Source organism: Ambystoma mexicanum, chromosome 2p (genome assembly GCF_040938575.1).
Source record: "Ambystoma mexicanum isolate Mex_15411 chromosome 2p, UKY_AmexF1_1, whole genome shotgun sequence".
Classification (NCBI taxonomy): domain Eukaryota; kingdom Metazoa; phylum Chordata; class Amphibia; order Caudata; family Ambystomatidae; genus Ambystoma; species Ambystoma mexicanum.
This window is the reverse complement of record NC_090923.1, coordinates 588,438,903-588,459,260: the sequence shown is the minus strand read 5'-3', so window position 1 is coordinate 588,459,260 and position 20,358 is coordinate 588,438,903. Positions and strand designations below refer to the sequence as shown.

The following is a 20,358-nucleotide window of genomic DNA, read 5'->3' as shown; positions in this document are numbered from 1 at the left end:
CCTTTCCTCCAAGGCGGTGCCGGTATTTTACCGGCATGGACCAAGGTGCTAATAGCACCTTGGTCCACCGCCGTCCGTATAATGAGGCCCTAAATCACACCCATCTTTCTGTCGATTGTTTTTAAATAGTCTCTCTGGTAAATGTTTCTCCCTGTGTGGTCCCTGTTAAAGCGTCAGGTCTCCCTTGAAGCTGCAGCGAGGCCAGACTCTCTGGCTCCTGCAAACCACATTCTCCTACCTTATGAATGGGATCCCCCTAGCAGGGTCGCCTACTGTAAACAACAGTCCCAGACATGACAGCTCATGGTCATTGATACTGAGGGTGGGAGCTAGCTTCAGGTTGACGCAGTTACATTTGAAAGGTTGTTGAGTTTCCTGTCTCCTTTGAAAACCTCTTCCAGCTAGGCCCCATTGGGCCTGTTTGAAGTACCCTCTATTGGTATGTTAATCACTGCCACCCGCTGCAGGTACTAACAAAAGAGAAGGCGGTTCCGTGGAGCCTTTCTTAGTTAATCAGGTTGGCCATGGCATGGGGAAGGTTGGCCCTCCCCCTTCCTGGAGATGACATAGCGCACTCCAGGCTGTTACCTTCCAACTAAATATGGCAGGGCGTACTGTTCCTGTAGGCCGTGTCCACCTAGAGTACACAGATCTATGCGTTTGTCGTGCAATAGGAACATGTGTGTGTATTAGTCCCACACATTTTCCAGAGGTTGGTCTACCGTCATTTCATTAAATTAAAAATTTCAAAAATCCCAGGCGAGCACACGCCCACCATGCGGATGGTCGAATTCCTCATAGCCCTATCTTCTGAAAACATCGCAGCTCTCCTTAAGTGTTACATATGATTGTTTGATGTTCACATTTTCGGCACATGATGGATACCATTGTCAAACGGTGACTACAAGCAAATGGGTTTATCATCTGGGGGATGTCTAATGGTCTCATTACGAGCTTGCTGGTTTGGATACAATGGTACCGGTAAGCTTACCGGTACCGTTGCCATCCAGTACAATCAAACTCCGAGTTGTGCTCGCGGGTGCCTTTCATTCCACCAGGTCTGACCTGGCGGAATGGAAGGCACCCGCGAGCACAGTATTTGCATCCGGCTTCCCCATTCCTATTGAGCCCTATCAAATGGGAATGGGGAAGAATGTTTTCCGGCGCACAGGAATGGGCAAATACCGGGTCCTGCAAGAAAGTAATGACCCAGTAATTGATCATTTTTGGGTGCAGGAAAAAATGCAACCTTGGCACGGCTACCGCCAGGTTTGTAATAAGGCCCAAAGTCTTGAACCTATTAAGATATGTAGCACAGTTTTCTCAAGTTTTCCAATGTCAGCTGTGAAGTAATTACCCATTTCTAGCTTTTAGTTTAAAAAAGGTATGTTTATAAAATCTGGTTTGCATGCGTGTATGTGTGTACATATGTGTGTTAATGCGTGTCTGTGGCACAGGTGTAATTTGTGGGCACTGAGAGCAACATAATGCAGACCTGGGGGCAGCGTGGGCCTATGGTGAGACAGACGGCAAGATTTGATTTTGGCAATAGTAGCATGAAAGATAGGCAGCCCAGGTATATATTGTTGAGACAGGGCTTTTTTTGGGCACTAGCAGCATGAACACGTGTTTTATATGGACTATGCTGGTATGTATTCTCATGGCACCCTCATCACTTTCTTTGGACACAAAAAGCATGAAAGGGCCACAGATCTCATGATCTGGTTTGGGGAAAACCAACTTTGAAATTGAGATTCGATGAGCAGGAGTTAAAACCAGCTCCTGGGTGTCGGGCATCACCCTGTAGGCAGGATCTACCTTGGGGGAACGAGGAGCTACTAGATATGCTCCTGTAACTTTGTGTCAGTTTTTTATGAACCATTGTGTTTGAATGTATATTAGATGTGTTCTAATTCGACTTTATGAATATTCTCAATTACTGAAAGTTAGTTTTACATTTACATGTTTGGAAAGTACCAGTTGGCCCTGGTTGCCAAAAGTGGCTCCTGGTAGCTGTGGGTTTCAAGCTAAGCAGGCGCTACTGTGCTAGAAGCAGGAGCTAAATAGCTCCCACATCCCCCTCAATTTCGAACCCTGTAATGCTAGCATATATTTTTGAGCTAGGCCTCCCGGTTTTTCTTTGGGAACAGACAGCATCAATACCTGTTACAAAATGCTTGTGTATACTGTTGGTGAACTGGCAGCTATTGGAGTGTTTCATGTGTTGCCCTGCAGAACGCAGTGGTAGACAATTTTTCGGAGGTTTTTGCCTTGGCATGCACCTTTTCAACCAATTATTTTAAAACCTTCCCGAAGAGAAACTGTGGTAAAAATTCTTAGAGGATTAGTGCAGAAGAGCTCACTTAGCCCAATTTAAGGAAAACATACTATCCTCCATTTACAAATTCACCAACTGCAACCGTTCTTGACTGTAGTGGGTAAGGCAAATGGAAGCCCATGAAGATGACTAATTATGTGTTGCTATTTTATTTGACCAATCATTGGTCCTAATGAGATTGGCTGCAATTTGGCAGTAAATCCACTAAATTACTGCCAAATTTGATTATCGTTACTGTCACTCAGGCCTGTGGACTCACCAAGTAATTTGGAGTGGTGAAAGTGCAGTGTAAATCCACATTTTTGCAGTCCATAGAACTCAATGGGAATTTTGGCAGAATGACTGCCAGCGGTAATTCCGCTGTGGTAATTCCATAGATTATTCTACCTTGAAGAGCAGGATTTACCTTCAGAATGATGCTGGAGGTAAATTCGGAATTCAGCGGTATTCGGTCAAAATGGCAGTTATTTTGTTTCTGGCAAAAAATTGGGCGTAACAGAATTACTGCCACTTCTTAACCGCACTGCCGAACTCGTCATAAAATGCATTGTGAGAACCCAATTTCCCCATTAAAAACAAAGGGCCTCATTGCGACCCAGGCGCTAAGTGGTTAACGGCGCCGTAATAGGCTGCGATGCCGTTAACCACTTAGCGCCTTACTACGAGGTCCCTTTGGGGGACCCGACCTGAACGGCTGGTCTGGACCAGCCGTTAAATTAGGGACCCGCAAAGGGACCTCGCAGGCAATTACGGTACCGTAATTGCCGCCTTCCCCATTCCCTATGGGGCAAAAATGGGAATGGGGAAGGGCCATGGTGAAATGGGGAAATACGGCCCCGCCAACCTTGGAATGGGGCGGTATTTCCCCATTTCACCATGGCGGACTCCTTACAACACCGGCACCAACCATGGTGCTAATAGCGCCATGGTTTAGCGCCCATGTTGTTATGAGGGCCAAAGACTTTTTCTATAGTTTCCACCACTTCCTCCTCTCCATCCCCAAATCCTAACTGCAACGCTGGATACTTCTCAAAAGCTCATTTCTTCCTGAGCGCCAAGCAGATTATACACATGGTGCATGGGAATGGAAAGCAGCACACACTATGTTTGGTGTACGTATTAACTAGGAAGAGCCACATTGTTGCACAGGGCTAAGACAAAGGAGCTGCGCTACAATCATTTCTAGCCATCATTTTTGCCTTTTAAATGTCCCAACTACTCCCTCGTTGTAGAGAGCAAGGAGGAAGACAGCTTGATTTTGAAATTTCCCTTTTATGTTTGAAATTCCAGAGAAAGGAGGGGACGATATGCGTACTTTCTCTGCCAGTCTACCCGCCCTCCCTTCTCTCTCTCTCTCTCTCTGTGCTGTGAGCCAGGGGAAAGGAGTGGTGTCTCTGTCATGGTATTTCTCATTCTGTGGAACTCCCCATAACCCCTCCTCTCGGCTTTATGACGGGGTCCCTAATCCCACCCTCCCTTTGCCTCTAGAGCCATGGCAAAGGAAAAGTAATTTGGTTGCATTTGATTCTAACTCCCTGTTCTGTTCCTCCATAGAGGCAATGCAAAATCAGCTTTTGTGTGTCTGCCGAGTTATTCCTCATTTTCTCAACCATGTACAGTAGTCATCTTATTTTCAAGATTAGAGACCCCATGGAAACGTTGACTGCTGCTCGGGTAGGAAGTACTAGCACTCCTTTCTCCTACAGTATGTTGGCTTATTGGTGTGGAGTATATTGACATAGCCAGTGGAAATATTTTCTGAACATGTTTTGCTTGACTTTGAAACGCCTTTTTAGCTATTTGTGGCCTCTATTGGACGTGTGGGTGCTTCCATGAGAGGCACAGAGCGTTTAGCCTGAATGTGGAGCGGAGGATTTGGAGGAAACACGTATCGATTTTTTGCACTTAAAAGATAATTAAATATATGTTGGCTGTGCCCAAATTGTCACCTTCAAATATATGATTACATTTGTGTATCGGCTATATGCATTATTACTATTATTGAATAAGAGGGAAAAACATACAATTCCAGTGGCTTAAATCAATTCTCAACAGCTTTACGTAACTGCCAAAAAGACCCATTTCGTTTGAAACACTTTAAACCAGTAGCCTATATTTCTTTAACTTGCCAAGGTTCATAGGCCCTGTCTTATAAAGGAAAGCACAGAATATTAAGCAACAGCGTGCAAGGCACTTCACCATTTCATTTCATTCTTTTGAGTATGCTTAGATCATTGTATACCACTCAAATCAAGCCACATTCATTTCGACTGTGCCACACTCCATGAACTCATTATTCTATTCACAAGCACCATAGCTCTCATATAGATGACGATGGGATCACCCTCCCCAAAAGGGTGACCAGTTGTCTGAAATTAGACAGCTTGGGCCTCATTACGAGTTGGGCTCTACCGGAATACCACCCAATGGAATTATTGTTTACCGGCACTTGGTCTGGAGGATTTACCACTGGATTACAAGTGGTGGTGATGGCGTTAGTCTCCATTAATTTGGAGTCCACAGGACTCCATTGGGGATTTCAGCTTAATTACCGCCTATGAAATGACCACTGCTGTAATTCCACAGATTTTGCCTCATTATGAGTTGGGCGGTATTCCAGTTTTAACTCTACCGGAATACCACCCAATGGAATTATTGTTTACCGCCACTTGGTCTGGCGGATTTACCGCTGGATTACAAGTGGTGGTGGTGGCGGCGTTAGTCCCCATTAATTTGAAGTCCATAGGACTCCATTGGGGATTTCAGTTTAATTACCGCCGATGAAATTACCACTGCAGTAATTCCACCGATTTTGCCGATTTCTTGGGCGGTTTATCTCCAGCATGATGCTGGAGGTAAATTCCCCACTTCAGATCCAAACTCGTAGTATGGTGCAGTGGGAAAAGTGGTGGTAATTCCTTTACCGCCACTTTTTTCCCTGCACAGCCATACTCGTAATGAGGCCCATAATATGTTAACAGAATGCAGAATCCTCGATCCATTTTTGTCAGTACTTTTTTGGTGTGGTAGAGAGTGCTGTTTATCTTATTTGCTGTCTGAATCCCCTCTGAAAGGTTGGCAGACCTGGTGCAGACTGAGTCACATGTCAGGCAAGTAAAGCTGAAAAGTCGGTAGAGCTGGAGAACTGTCACTTGCATGTCAGGATTATCTCTGAAAGGATGGTAGAGTTATACTCGAGTTAGTCACCTGGCAGGTTCACCTCTAAAAGTATTGCGTGGTTGCTGCAGAACCAGGAAAAATACACCTTAAATTGTCACTGATTCATCTTCAGCCCCACTGCAATCAAGCATAAAGTTCTAATTAGATTGTATAGGAGGGATTACTAATTGGAATATAGCTTGATTTGCAATTTTCACCATAATTGTTAATGACACTGAAACTGGCTGGTTTTTAACACCTAAAATTAATAGCATATAGTGTGTTTGTGTTGTGAAGCCAACTATAACGACTTTTAGTTGAGTGTGACCTTTCCCCAGGGGACATTTAACATCCCAAACCCCAAGCATGTTTTTGCGCAATTAATTAATTTGTGTGCTTTTTAACAGACAGGCAACCTCGGTTTAATGGCCTATAGAACACTAATCCCACAATCCCCTCCCACCCTCTGGGACAAGAAAGAAACTGTATTGTAAGAATAGTTCTTTGACATAAAACAAAATATGAACTAATTCACAGGTTGATTGAAGAATGTCGAGTTTTATTAGTTCTACTCATTTAAAACGAACACACATTCAGTATGCGGATTGTTGGGTATCTATATATATATTTGTGAAAGTGTGTTTTTATGTTCGTGGTTGGCTACATCCCCATAAAAGTTGGTGGGCAGAAATTTTGGCCAACGGTTGGCATACCAGTCTGGGGTGTACTGGCGATAGTGAAACTGGACTAACCCCCGTCCCCCTTTCGCCCTGCACAGGCCAGCGTCCGTCCCAGTGCTATCAGCATAGGTGGTTTCGGGAGCTTAGCGATTTTTCGTTTAGGCTCCAGCCCCACAACAGTTGATGGGTGGAAATGTTGGCCCTGATGTGGGCATACCAGTCTGGGGTGTACTGGTGATACTGAAATCTGACCAACCACACCCATTCGCCCTGCACAGGGTGGGATCCGGCCATGTGCGATCATTATAGGTGATTTTGGGAGATTTCTGATTTTGTGACTTTTTCAAAAATAGGAAGTTAGGACACCGGGTCGCCGAACCAGTCTGCGGTGTACTGTCGATAGTGCAATTTGACCAACCTCACCCATTCTTCCTGCACAGGGGTGGAGTGGGGTCTGGCCCTGTGCTATCAGTATTTGGTGATTCTGGAAGATTGCAGATTTTGCGATTTTTCAAAAATAGGAAGTTAGGACACAAGGGGCCTCATTACGAGTTTGGAGGTAGTCATGGAGCTGTTAGCTCCATGGCTCCCTCCAAACCGGCCTCCTTTACCAGGTTCCTGCATTGGGGAGTTACCGGGTTACTCCGACATAGGAGGACTCGGTAAATCCTCCTTGCAGGAACCATTCCCCATTCCCATTTGAGCCCCCATAGGGCTGAATGTGCCAGCCCACAGAGACCACACGAGAGCAGCGCTTGTGCCAGCTGGCCCAGGTAGAGGCACAGCGAGTCGTTATGATGTGAGAGCACTGCATGAATCTCTCTCACATCATCACGAATCGAGGCCGGCCGCCTTGCAATCCCAGCCAGCATGTGATATCTCAGGGGTGATCTCCATGGCCCCATAGGGGGGACCGGACTATGTGGAGGCATTTCCAGACCGTGCTTCTAGGGCAGACTCTCACCCCCTCTGCGTTGATGGCAGTCATGATATCGTCCCAGATCCTCAGCTTTGCATAGGTGGCCAGTTGCGTAGCTGGGTTGAAGAGGGCATCATAGGCAACCAGGACCCGATCCACCAGGATGCCAACTTCGGTGTTGGTGAAGGTGGCAGCCCTCTGCCTCAATGTGGTGGTGCTGCACTCCCCAGGTGACGTGGATTCCTGGGTCCTGGGTAGGTGCTGTGGAGCTTTGGTGGTGTTGGCAGAGGTGGAAGTCCCGGCAAGTACAGAAGAGGTGGTCGCAGACCCAACAAGTGCAGCTGGCACACTAAGTCAGTGCTGGTTGTAGGCAGGCACTCACTCTCGAGCAGGCAGAGTAGTATAGGAGTGAGCGAGGCAAAGCAGGGCCGGAAGAGGCATCTGCAGCAGCTGATAGCAGAGTAAAGACCCTTAACGCATAAGTTATGTCCTGCATGTGGTGATGTTGTGTGCCTACGTGGCTGGCCTATGCGGCTCACGCAATGCAAGGTGATATAAGGCGCGCAACGCGTGAAGGTTATGGTCCTGACGAGTTTTGCAGACGTATTTTGTCTTGCTATTAAATCCTTCCCTTCAGATTCCCTTCAGGTACCACGTACCGCCTTTTTCTTTGGAGATGGGGAGGGTGTTTGCATCTGTGCATACGCGCATGTTTTAGTGAACTTTTTGAGGCCTACCGTGTGTCATGTATGCAATTTCGTTATCTATGGGTGCTTCTGTGTATCGCATACCACTTTTTTAACTTGACGGAAGCTTTTCGGGTATCGCGTATGTATTTTTTGTGTTTGTGGGTGCCACTGCGTATCGCATACCACTTCTTTCTTTTTCGGAAGCTTTCCGGGCATTGTGTGCACAATTTTTGAGTGTCTGGGTGCCACTGCTTATCACGTACCATATTTCTTTCCATCTGGGGTACATTTGAGCCTTGCTGCAACACACATCTACGTCGCACATCAAGCAGACTGTTCCCTTCCTCATATTGCCCATGACAATAACTTTGTGTGCCTTCCATACATCCCTTACACCTGTGACATGAGTGGAATGCCCCAAGAGGGAAAGAGGGCAGACGGGGTCAGGGTGGGGGACGTGGTCCACACATCTGCCCCAGCCCCAGGGGGTCGGGGACATGGTGTGGAGACATCTGCCCCAGCCCCAGGGGGTCGGGGACGTTGTCTGGAGACATCTGCCCCAGCTCCAGGAGGGCCTCAGTCTTCAGGTGGCACGGCACCTGGATGCCAAAGGGGTCTTAGCGAGACATGGGCAGCATGTGTGCCTCTCGGGCTAAGAAGGGACGCCCTGCACAGCAGGAAGAGGCTCAACCCCAAGACACGGCACAGGACACTGGCCCGCAGAGGAAGAAGAACTGCAGTAATGAGGAGCTCCAGATCATCATTGACTATGTGACCAATCACCATCGTTACATGTGCCTGTATGCGGGGAGCACCCATACACCCGCACAACGTATGGTGCATTGGCAGTGGGTCACGGACCACATCAACACCTTAGGGGTGGTGATGCATGCTGCTGAAAAGGTTCAGAAGTGCTGGATTTATCTCACCCATCGCACCAAGCACAAGCTCAGTGTCAACCTGTTCTCTGCACTGGCAACTGGAGAGGGGGCCACCAGAGGAGGAGCGGCTGACACTGCATGAAGAAGCAAGAGCCAATTCATCCTCCTTGAGCAGGTGGAAGGTGTGGCAGGCCTGGAGAACTATGAGGACACATCTGGTGAGTGGTTGTCGTGCATCATATGTTTTGACAGTCATGCATGACCCACCTTATTTGTGCAGTGGCACATTTTACTGCAGTTGTATGATATCCCTGGTTAATGCATGTTTGCAGATGTTCAGACTCATGTCACATGGCCGTCATTCTTGGAGTACCCTCTGTGGTGGACATGTGTGGCAACATGACTGTGTGACAGTACACATCACCCACAGGGTACTGCCATGGTACATGGGCACCATGAGACACCAACATGTACTGTTGTGTGCCACATTCTTTTGGTGTGTCACTCTGCACTGCTAGACAGGTGCATGCGATCAATGTTGAACTATCACATTGTGCCATGCTGAGTTGCATGTTCCATTTTTCACCTGCTCCTATGGAATGCCTTGTCATGAGGCATATCTGAGCTGTCTGTCACCACGGCTTCTGGTGTGCCAAGAGTAAAGGTGCATAAGTGCCCACAGACCACAGCCCCGAGTTGCAGGCATGATGTTTGTCCATATTCAAATGAATGTAGAAAGGGGTTACGCCATTCACTACATGTTGAACAATAGCTGATGGTGGGTTGTCATGCAGGGGTTGGTATCCGTGCAACATGAAAATCACATGGCCGTAGACAGCCCATGTGGTAGGCCATGAACATCATGAATGGCAATGAGTGTACCTGGCTGCATTCCATTCTATGCATGTACATTGTAGTTGTCCAAACATATCAAGTGACTCACATTTTAAGGCACTTGTCTCGCGTGACATACCTCTGTGTGTCCGTCAGTTCATACCAGACAGGCACATGCCTTGTTACTTACATCATTGTGCTGTACAGTTGCCCAGACATTGGCCTGTCTGTGAACTGGATACATGCACAGTTCACCACACCCGTGTCATCTGTCTGACAAGGTCAGTCATGCCAGCTACATTGCACACTCAGAAGTGGCATGATGGCTTTGTTGCAACATGTGTAATGTGATACGTATCTGAGGCTGTGCTGGTTCACACCATGAACCTTTCAACCAGCATTGTGGGATGATGTGCATATACAGGCACTGCATTGCATATGAGAACACCCATGCCAGAGGCATTGCTGTGGGGATTGATTGTTGCACATACATGCCACTCATGGACCTTTTATGACCTTCATCACCATGTCCAAATACTGTATCTCTGGATGTGTTCTATGTGCTCGACATTTGCACATACGCAGCCTCCCCACCAGCATGGTTGGAGCAGGAGCAACAGGGCAGGGACATTACATTGTAATGCAGATTACAAGCAGCTCTCAAACAATCCTCACTATCTGACTCCCCCACATCCCCTCTCAAACATTACTGCCCATCTGCTATACGGGCATGGTGTACTACTACCAATCTCTGCCTCAATGCCAGTGACACAGAGAGCCTACTCATTGGGAAACCTGCTCCCTCTTACCCTCCCATATCTCTATGGGCCCACTCCCCTCACCCTCCTGTGGGTAAATGAACCTTGTTGTCAACTTCATAGTCTCGGAAGGATAGCTCAGTGGCAATGTGCTCGCCTTGGAAGCAAGACGACGCAGAGCAACACAAGTTTGATCCCCGGGTCTGCGCTTAGAAACCTCTGGGTATTAAGTGCATTATAAATAACTTATCATATCATAAATCCTCTCTCCTCCTCTTGTCACTTCACAGATCTTACCTAGAAGGCCCATGTTCAGCTGAACCTACTCAGAGGCAATTTATCTTCCCTCATCTTCTCCCAGGACCTCATTGTCTCCAGTTCTCTGTCCCAATCCTGATTTGTGTATCTTGTGTTGATTGTGGAGGTGTCTGCGGATATGGGTGGCTGACTGTTTCCATGTGATGTCTTTCAGCATTACAATGGGCCTCATTACGAGGTAGGAGGTAGCCATGGTGCTGTAAGCACCATGGCTACCCCCTTACCGCATTCCGGGTCCGGGTTCCCGAAATAGCGACATACCGGGTCATTCCAACCTTGGAGGACCCGGTAAGTCCCCATTCCGGGAACCATTCCCCATTCCCATTCGAGCCCACATAGGGCTCAATGGGAATGGGGATGGAGCTAATAACGGTACTGCAATTTGCGGTACCATTATTAGCTCTGAAGTCCCTTAACGGGTCCCATCCATAATGCCTGGTAAAACCCGGCGTTAAGGAAGGGACCCACTAAGGGACCTCGGAATAGGGTGATAAGGCATTACCGGCTCCGGTGTCCTTACCGGTGCCAGTAATCCCTTACCGCCTACCTCGTAATGAGGCCCAATGTCTGATGTGCAGTACTTTTCTCTGGTATCTATGGTGACATGACAGTTGCATGGCCCATCATTGTGGATGTACGCCCCTTTGTATGTCAATGTGTCCACTAATGGCATGGACATGACCAGGAGAGGGGGGACACTAGTCAGTAGTTGCTGACAGCTCACAATGTGTGAATGCACAATGTCTGATGCCTGCGTGTCCTGCCATTTGTTGTTTGAGTGCACTTTGATGCAAATGTGCATTTGTGTCTCATTGCACATAGCTCAATATGTCTTTCTCTGTCCATGTGCAGATGAGTGTGCACCAGATGCAGAGGAAGAGGAGGAAGTTTAGTTAGTGGTGCGTCACACCACCAGTGGAGGACATGGTGTTGTACGCCATGAGAACCCATTGGTGCTCCAGACCATCCACAGTCGTGCTGCAGACTCTTCAGACTCTTCTGACTCAGCTGGCTTTTAGGCTGAACTAGATGTGTATGCCTGGCCTGAAAGAGGTCAAAGGTGAGTACCCCAATCGGTGGATCATATGGGGCCCATGAGTCTACGGCAGTACGGCTGGCTTCACAAGGCCAGTCAGTGGTGGGCCCCCCATCTGCGGTGGTTAAGGCTGCAAGGCCCCGCACCCATGAATTGGCATCGGGTCCTGAGGCTGATGCCCAAGGGAGGGTTGCAGACCTACAGCCAACGACAGGGGCAACACACCAACAGGCATGGTACCTTTCATCTGGCTGCTGTGGGCCCTGCACACCTGGTGGACGTGTGCAGGCTGGGGAGACAGAGTGGAAGCAGCAGATGTTGCATCCCGCCATCCGACATGACAATGCCGACATGACAATGTGTTGGACAAAATCTTAGAGGTCATGGATAAAATGGCCAAGGCCATGACCTCACCAGTGGCCCAGGTAGAGCAACAGCTGCAGGTCATGCGGTTCTCATGCCTCTCCCACAGACTGCGCATGGAGGCCAACATCAAGGGACGACGGGCTGATCTGAGGTGTCTGTAGGGGTCCCTGCATGCAGATGATCGGGCACACAGAGAGGCCCTGTGGTTTGAGATGCAGGCCATGAGGACTGTAATCCACGATAAACTCACAGTCACAAGGACACTGCGCCACAAGGAGAGGGATGCCTTCAGGTAGACACTCTCCGAGCAACTCAATGCACACATACAGACTCTGCAGCCATCCATGAGAACATGCATGGAGACCTCACCACCCTTACTATGCTGGTGCATTCAACCGTGTCACGGCTGGCCATGGCCAGTGAAGACCAGGCCTCAGCATTGCGTGGTAGTGCTCCAAAACCACAACCACCTGCAGATCAACCGCAGGATCATGGTCCCAGCACAGACCAGCCTCCTGGTCCATCATTGCCGTGAGGTCCATGAGCCGATGGAGGCTTTTTCATTAATTTTTTAAAGGTTCCACTCATTTCGACATTGACATGCACCCTCCCGTTTCCCCCTCCATGGTGGACTCCCCCCTCCGTCCCCAGTCCAGGATGGACTTTTTTCTTTTCTTTTGGACATGACCGATGTGGTCTTTTTTTTGTTTTTTTTTGGCCCCTTGATTCGGCATGGACACTTGTTTGTTGTTTTTCAATTCCCCTGGCCCGGATGGTGGCATGTGTTTTTGTATTGTCCTTTCCAAGGTGGACTGTTTTTTTTCCCCTTGAAATGTGCAGTTGCCCTCTTAAAGGCATTGGGCCTCATTACGGGTTTGGAGGTAGCCATGCCGTTCTTAGCGGCATGGCTGCCTCCAAACTCGTGTCCGGGTCCCGAAAAAGGGAATTACCGGGCCATTCTGACTTTTGCGGGCCCGGTAATTCCTTTTTCTCGGGACCTGGACCCAGTACATCCCCATTCCCATTTGAGCCCCCATAGGGGAGGATGCTAACAACAGACCCGTTAATGACAAGTCCGTTGTTGGCATCATGGTCTGTTCACGGGTGGTTGTTTGCACGTTTGGTCTGGCCCAGACATGCATTCCGCCACCCGCGAGCAAACTCGTAATGTGGCGGCCCGGAATGAACGGTGCTGGTCCCTTACGGCACCGTTCATTCCGTGGCCGCCACATTACTAATGAGGCCCCTTGTGAATGCAGTTGTGGGCATGCAGCCATGCCCAGTAGTGTCAACTGCCATGGCTGCCTTGAGTTCAACAGGATGGGATGTGCAGGTAACAATGGGTATATGGAATCTTGACACATGTGTGCTGTATGCATGATTGTGAACTACGGCTGTTGAGATGCAATGTCCCATGTTGTTGCAGTGCTCCTGATTCATCCGGTGACTGCACTCCATGGGAGGTCCACCCTGCACCCTTTCACATCCCAGGTCCCCATGCCCTCTGCCAGGCACTGGTCCTCATTTCACCTGTTTGGAGGTACAGTTCCTGGTGGAGGTGATAAGCATGTGCGCTGTCTCTCGTGGTGTGCCTATATTATTGGTCGCCATGGTCTTTGGATGCATGACACATTTTTACTAACTGGTGGGGTAAACCTTGAGTCACAGTGACTCAAGGTTTACCCCACCATGTCTGTCCGCATGCATGTGTTTGTATGTGCAGTTATACTTCTATGTGGGTGCATTGTCACGCTTTAGCCATTGCCAGCATTTCATTCATTCTGGATGTTCGTACTAATTGACGGCATGCATACTCTGTGTATTTGGGTTCTCCAACACTTGCCTCACTGACCGTGATATCTCCTTACTGACACCCTTATACTCCCCATGGCCCCATATATCCTACCGGGGCCTGCAGGTGTACTCCCTGTGCACACTACTCTTTGACCTGTGCCACTTCCCAATCCACTCCCTTCTCCACTTACATGACCTGCCGTGCCTTGCCACTGTTCCACATGTGCCACATACACGTTGTCACCTAGCCTCATCCTCCACTGCACCGCTTCATGACATGGCCTCTGGTGACACAATTCTGGCCATTTGCGTCCATTGACTTCACAGGACAGGTTTGTCACACTTGATGCATGTAGGATTGAACAGATATTTGCATGTGTACCCCTGACAGACTGCTTGTTACCCAATGAGGTCACTTTTTGTACAGTGTTTGGTTCTGTTGGTTATCTACACCGGGGTGTGTTGCATATTTTTTCCTTTCCATTCCTTGTTCATGTCATCCGGCAGTGTCAGTGAGTGCATATTTTGTGTGCACATTGTGTGCCCATGCATGTGTGACATCATCCACTCCCCATAGCTTGTCTTCATCTGTTCTCCCCATGTGAGTTGGGAGTGCACCCTGGAATCCATGTACACTTACTGGGACAGTCTCACTTAGGGTGTGTGGTCTGTTGGGGGTGAGTGAACAGCTGCATGTTATCCTTCTTTGCGGGGATGTAGTGTACATGGGTCTTTTTCTGATTTGCATGCCATGGTGGGTGTTGCCGGTGGTTTGTCTGATGTACAGCTGTTTGACTTTTCATATGTGCTCATTCTTTGCCAGTCTGCCCTTCTCTGTCACCCACTTTTGTCATTCATGGCCCACTATATGTGGTACTTTTCCATCTCTGTTCCTTCCAGGCTCTCTGACCAGGCTGCTTCTTGCAAAGGTGTTCATGTCTCCGTCTTCCTCGCTTGGACAACTTCTCTCTGCCCTCACCTACTGTGATGTCAGACATATCCACCCTTATCTCCGCTCCAGCCAGTCTCCTCCTTGCAGTGCTTTTCACCTGTCCCTCTCTCTCTCTTGCGTGCTCCACTCCACTGCTAGGCAATCGTCACTCTGGGTCCTGTCTCCCTCTTGCACGACCGCTCTGGTAGCCCAAAACTCGAGTCGACAATACCACATAGACAAATATGGGGATTAACATGGGTCTATGAATAATTAGCCTTGGAATACCCACCCAGTGTTCTTACATCTTTTGATGGAAAAAATATTGTTACATAGGCACTTTTGGAACTAGTAAAATATCAAACCCATATGGATGGGATGTTCTGAGTCTCAGAACAAAAGTACCAGGATTGTGTTTTTTGCACAAGTATGAGTGTTTTTTGTATGTATGGGGATGAAAGAGTATGGAAAGTAATGATATGTGAGATGTGAGCTTTTTTGTTGATGTGATAAAATGTGTGTTCTTGACAATTGTTTTTTATAGATGTGTTATTAATATATTTGATATGCTGTTTTGTAAAAGTTTTCTATAATTAAAAAATGATTAAATTAATTTGAAACAAATGAGTTCTGGCATGCTGTCTTACATCTAAAACATACACTCTTTAAGTAGGGTTGTTGTCTTGGAGGGGATCATGCAGCGTTTTTACGCATAAATGTATATGAATTAATTATAGGAGGGTATGCAGTTTATCCATGGATAACTGCAGTTTTTGTTTATCCCGCTTGCACTCTGTCATCCTTCGACACTGGGTGGTCCACGCCTATTTTCTTGTTTCCTACATGCGTTGTCATGGATGTCCAGTATCTTTATGTAGTTGCAATCCATGTCTTTGTGATTTGAAAATGTCTTTCCAGGTGGGATACAGTGGATGCAAGCCAGGTGGGTACCCTGTGCAGATAAGTGAATGGCACTCAGGGTGTCACTTGTGTTGTGGTTTGTGGCAGGGAGTCTGGCACTGTGTGGGGTCGCTTTTCTTTTGCTGGTATTGAGGTGAACGGGTCCAGCGTCAATGTAGAGCCTTTGTTGGTGAGTTGTCAAGAGGGTGGCAGGCCCAGCTGTTTGTGTGTTGTGACACACGGTGATGGTTGTGGTGGTATTTCCTTGCAATTTTCACATGTGTCTTGCCTGCCACATGGCATCCCATAGAATGATTTTTAAATAGTCATGTCTACCCATGCATGCAGTCCAATCTTGGTCCTTCTTCCCCTTCGGGGCTGAGGGGGCTGTCCAAGCCAAATCCACACGCATGGCAGTGGTAAGACAGTGTAAGTGTTATGGGTGGGTAAGGTGTTACTGTGTGGGGTGTTCAGGTTGCATTGGCGGGAGGAGGGCGGATCTGGCTGCATGGTTGCCAGGGCAAATGGTGATGGGTGGCTGCGAGTTATTGTTTTTATTCGTTGCATGCCTCTCAGGGGGGCACATGTTTCTGAATGTTTGGGTGCATGGAGGTGTTGCCTGTCCTTACACTGTTTTGCCTTTCCCTACAGAGGCATTCTGCAGGTGAAAATGGTTGCTGCGATTGATGGTGAAGTTGCTGCTGTGTGCGTGTACCGGACAAAGCATCACGGTTTGGTGTTTTCCAGGCCGACCGAGGGGGACATCACTGGATTGCACAGTCCAGCGGGTGCAGGCACACAAGGGATAAGGTGAGATGTACATATTTCTTGCAGTGCAAATGCATTTTTCTGGTTCGACATGACAGCTTTGATGTGACTGGGTATTGTGAGCATAGTTTTGGTCAGCAAATGGGTTGGCCACTGACCCTGTTTATTGGTGTGGAACATGCACAATGGGTCCAGGTCTGTCCTCGCATGTATTTTCTTTGCATCCTTGTGGTACTATGCCTTCCTACTTGTGGTCTCATGTGTGTGTTTTGGTGTCTACATGTACAACAGTTGTTGTTGTCCATGTGACAGTGGTAAGGGACTTTGTTGCTTGTGCTGTGGGGTTTTTGGTGTACTACATGGACACTGTTGGTTGAAGTTGATATGACTGTGTTGGTGATTTTTGCACAGCCATACAGATTAGGGGCATGATACACAGAGCGTTTCCTTATGGGATAGCACCATTATTTGTCGCTTCTGTGAATCAGGCCCTTGGGACGTATCACCCACTTTTTCTTACTTGCAAATTGGTTCAGACTCAGTGGTAATTTTGATATGGGGTTCAGAGTCTCTCTATTCACAGTATGTATGTAACATGTGGAATCCTGCACCCCTGATTTCACGCTCACATCAACATGGATAGGTTTGAGCCTGTATTGCACTTAGTCCCACAGGTGTACAATAGTATTTAGAGTGGCGGATTGGAATTAGTGGTCATCTTATTTTTGATGCCCATGAATGACTAGGTGCTAAGAATTGAATGTTACCAAGTTGATGCATTTTTCTGGTCCAACATGTTTTTACTTGTTTATGTTTATTTCACATTTGGACATTTGATTTGCCTCCAGAATCATTTTACTCCCAACTTTGCAAAGGAGGAGTGGTATACTCCCACTTACAAAACTTATCTTGGGCTCTGTTTGTGCATGTTGTTTTATGCCTAGTGAACACACACAATTTTGCCCTCCCAGAAGCACCTTGTCGGGGTGTTGTTGTGGACACGGAGGATAGGCCCCAATTCATCATTGATTGGCACATGGGATGTGGCTTCAGTCAGTGTGCTTCAGAGGGTCTGTTTTTTATGTGAAGCATGATTGCACCAGGTGGGTGCGTGCAGCCTCTCCACGTGCACTTTGGGTGACCATTGGCAAGGGTGGTGCCTGTAGGTACGGGCAGTATCCCACCTGCATTTCTACTAGTACACCACGCTGTGTGGCGACATTGTGCAGTACACATGCAACCACTATGATTCTACACACTACTGGTGGTAAATATAGCAACACCACACCAGAGTGGTCAAGGGCGTGGAACTGTGACTTCTGCCCCCCGAATGTGCACCCCACTATGGCCCTAGTGGCTACATGTGCTGTATTATATCTCACCTCAGCTGGTGTTGTGGGAATCTGGATTAGTTTCATCATGAATGTAGTAGGGTAGGCATTGTCCCCTGTAAATGTGTGCATGGTTGTCTTTGTTATTTATTGTCAGGGTCTATTGTTCTGTGTGTCACATGCATTAATCTGCGTGACCGTTCATACTCACCAATCATTCATGCATTGCCATGTTTTCCAGATGCCAGGGAACCATTGCAGTGGTGACTAGCGGAAGATGTAGCTATCATGTGTGCTGCCCAGGAAATTGGCATACACTTCCATGATGATTCCATTGGCATCACACACTACCTGCACATTAATGGAGTGCCAGTGCTTACGATTCTGGTAGAGGTGCTCCGTCATTCAGGGTGGCTGTAGTGCAACATGTGTGCAGTCAATTGCACCATTTACACAGGGGAAGTGTGCAACTGCATAACATTCCTGGATCACTGTCTGCCTTTCAGCCACTGTTCGGGGCATATATATGTGCCTATGCACACAGGCATGTGCTGTTATGCATGCTAATAACTGGTGTAGACAGCGGGATTGGGTGGCCTGCGATATTCCTCCAACTATTACAGTGGTTCGCTGGAAGGACACAGTCAGAACTTTTTCTAGGGGGGTAAGGGCCTGGGAACAGATGGTGGGTGATGCAAAGCCATCTTCCCACTCCCTGATGAGGTCTAGGATTATATGGGGGGGGGCCTGTACCTGGCATATACCTGGTCATCGGGCATCCCAAACAGTGTGGTGCATGGTGTGCAGACCCAGGCCCTGGGCATCCTCCTCCTCCTGCGTTGACTGTGCACGATAGCTCCCAATAATGCTGGGTTCATCTTGGCTGTAGACGTTGCTTTGGTGTGCGTTGCGTGCTTCATATGCATTGGTTTCTATGCGTGTTGTAGTTTACGCCTGCTATTTTGTGGCGGATGTATCATGAGGGTTTGTGTGTGTTTATTTGGGACGCAACGGTACGCGTTGAAATCCATGAATATGGTTGGATTTGCGTTGGGATGGGTGTGCGATTGCTTAGCTGTGGTCCATCCCTTAACACGCCTACATTTTCACATGTCCTTCCTCAATCTCCATGTTCCGCCCCATATTTGGGTCGCTGCGTAGGCATGGCCCACAATCTCCTTGGAGTCGAGCTCAAGGCGCTTGCCTACTCACAGAGACGTGCTGGGCCTGCATGAACTCTACGCAAGTCACGGAAAAGTCCCACGCAGTCGGTTCCATGAATCGACGGACAGGGATTTGCGTGCAGATTGGATTGCAAAGTCACAATTTTCAATGCAGATTATTCCATGAATCGGGCCTTAAGCTTCAAGCAGACTCCTCCTGCACGTATCCTGCCACTGACGACCACAACATTAAAATATTATTAAAACCAGGAAGTCTGACCACTTGAAACCGTTTTTATTTCCTCTACACGCCAGTGGTATAAGCAGCTCCCTAAAAATGTTATGCATTTTTTTATTTCCTAGAAATGCGCTTTGTTCAGTTATTCGCTTCTTTCAACAAAAACAGAGCCCTTTTTTTAAAGTATTCAAAGCTAACTTGTAATCCCACCTCGACTAACCTACACTACCCCATCCCCCCTTTCAGATCTGCCAGAGCACCTGGAGACCATGCAAATGGCAGCGGTGCACCATAAAACCCCAGAAACACACTAGAGGTTTCTTAGAGGGGGAAACTGAAAACTCGAAATAAATTGTGGAAACCAGCGATGTGGCCTATTAAGTAAAGCCTAGCACAACATGCCTGTCCCGAGCCTGTCGAAGCCTGGGGCCATAGAACGCTGCCCGTGCCCAGCTTCCAGGTAAGCGATTGCCTAATTACCACTTCACAGCCACACCTTGATCCCATAGTACTATACGACCATATAGGACAAGGCACGATCTCCCTGACTACCAGCATACTCTTGGAAACGTGAATGCATACCACAATCATGACATTGCCATTATGGTAACTACGCAGCGGCATACTCGTTCGACCAATGCTAGGCGTACAGGACATAAAGCAGAATGTTACACAATGTAAAGTTTGCCTCCTAAAAGTTTATTTTGCCTCAATCATGCACGCCGAGTCAACAGAATGTTCTCTTCCCACATGTCCGCTGAAATATTGTTGATGTTAATTCAATGCTAATGACCTAGCATGCCTCTCAAAGCGGTGAATGCACTATTAGCTCCCATACGCTGCAGCCCTGTAACAAGTACATGTGTTTTGAACAATTGCTGCTCGAGGCTGTGCCATCTCTTACTTATGTCTAGGAAATGTTCTGTAAAAGCTCACCCACGTTGTTCATGTATGTTTTAACATAGCTTCACCTGTTTAGTTAATATTGCATGTAGTACTAACTGCATACATTAGGGTCCCAAATAGTATTTTCTACCAGTGCCAGTCTGCGCACTACCAGCTACCTGAGGAGAGGGCAGGAGCCCCTCCTCCTCCTCGCATCAGAAGTCGGAGCGGGGATCGAGGCACGCGGACGCACGGCCTCCAGTCCATCTCATCCCTTCACACGATTCCTTCGCCCTGGTAAGGCCCTTGCCCTTATCCACCTTGGCCCACGCAAAGCACCTTTGCTGCACTCTCCACAGAGCGGGGGAGC

At 47.9% G+C, this 20,358-nt stretch overlaps 1 pseudogene; it reads left to right on the top strand.

Annotated features, from left to right (window-relative positions):
• Nucleotides 1-3,794: 3,794 nt before the first annotated feature.
• Nucleotides 3,795-20,358, top strand: part of LOC138566580 (zinc finger protein 436-like) — a 146,447-nt pseudogene continuing 129,883 nt past the window's right edge.